Genomic DNA, 1858 nt, shown 5'->3' on the forward strand with positions numbered 1-1858 from the left:
TACGACTGCTGGGGAGGCGCTGGGGGCGCGGGCGGCAGCGGGTAGTAGCCGGCGGGTGCCGGCGAAGCGGACTGGCGGGGGGCGGCCGGAGGAGCAGGGCCGCCACGGGTGGTACCGACGGCGAGAGCGGTGTGCTGGCCCCGCTGCTTCAGCTTTGTCATCCGACGCTCCTCAAGTTTGAGGTACGCGACGACGCGCTGGAAAGTGGGTTGCGGCAGCAGGGTGAGGTTGGACGCCGCGTTGCCGAAGTCCTTATTAAGCCCGGCGGTGAGGGTGCTCAACATGAGGTCGTCAGAGACCTTAGCGCCGATGTCGCGAAGCTCGTCGGCGAGCATCTTGAGCCTCATGCAGTACTCGTCGATGATGGAGTTGTCCTGGTGACAGCCGAAGAACTCCTGCTGCAAGAAAACAAGGCGCTGGAGTTTGTTGTCGTTGAAGAGTGCGTTGATCTTGGCCCACACGGTGCAGACATCGTCGTCCTCGGCGACAACCGTGTGGAAGGTGTCCTTCGAGACCGTCTGATAGAACCAACGGATGATCGTGGCCTCGATGGCAGACCACTCCGGGTCGCCGCGCATGTACGCGCTGTCCACGGAACCGTCGATATGCTCGGTGAGATAGTACTCGCGGAAGACAAAGTTGAAGTAGGTCTTTCACGCATAATACGATGTGCTGGAGCTGTCGAGACGGATGAGAATCCGGGCTTCAATATTAAAATTACGGATGGTGACGGCGGAGGGCTCAGGACCAGCAAACGGATTAGACGAGTGGGTGATGAAAGAGCCGGAGGAGGAAGGCCACGACATGACGGCGGCGTACAGATGGGATGACGCAGCGGCTGGCTAGGTAGGCGCGCGTGGGACAGAAGAAGGCGACGGCACGGCACGAGATACGCAAAACAGCAGCCAAGCTAGCTAAGCAGCTGGATGGATTCTTAGTCTAGCTAGCTTGTGCACGCGTTGGACAAGACGACGGAACACACACGCGAGACGAACGCGGCTGCAGCGACACGGGACGTAGCGGCTCAGCGGCGTGGGACGCACAGGCGGAAGCGGTGGTGGGGTGCGGCGGCGGCGGCAGCGGCGCGTGGAGGCGCGGCGGTGGCAGTTACCCTAGGGTTAGACTGAAAAAAATAATACTTTGTAGATAGATAATTTGCAATACGATATATTGATTAGGGTGCTGATGTACGTATATATAATACTCCCTTCGTTCGAAATTACTTGTCGTAGAAATAGATGTATCTAGACGTATTTTAGTTCTAGATACATCCATTTTTTAGACAAGTAATTCCGAATGGAGGGAGTACAAGGAAAGGCCTCTACCTCAACTATACAAGACTAGGAGGTGGGTCACAACTCCAATACACGTGCAATATAAAATATATACTCAACAATGGCGGCGTCTCTAACATCGTTTTCTTCTCAAGACATCATTGTTTTGTAGGTTGCGTCAGCACGCTTGGAATGTTATTGGGGAAACCCTATATCTTCGGGTCTCCTGAATCGGACGATAACGGTGCTTTGGGTGTTGTTCTCTTTTCTGGGGGCATCGTTTTGGAGCAGGAGCTGGCTGGAGTAGACAAGAGGAAGAGCGGTGTTCCATCTATCGCAAGGCGGACAACGGATCTTGGCGGCGTGGCGCAACGGAGTTTCGGCGACGGACGCGTGTGGATGGACACGCGAAGGATGATGGCGTTGTCTGACGTTGCAGTGACGTCGACGGCAGAATGGCCTGATAAGGTGAATGTGTTGATCCTTTTTGAAGGTGGGACGGCGGAAGATGACGGCGGCTGATTTTAGAATGTATGCACGCGGTGTACGCAGAGGGTCTAGCTAGACCGGGTGTAGGGGTGGGC

Source organism: Triticum dicoccoides, chromosome 4A, assembly GCF_002162155.2.
Source record: "Triticum dicoccoides isolate Atlit2015 ecotype Zavitan chromosome 4A, WEW_v2.0, whole genome shotgun sequence".
NCBI classification, from domain to species: domain Eukaryota; kingdom Viridiplantae; phylum Streptophyta; class Magnoliopsida; order Poales; family Poaceae; genus Triticum; species Triticum dicoccoides.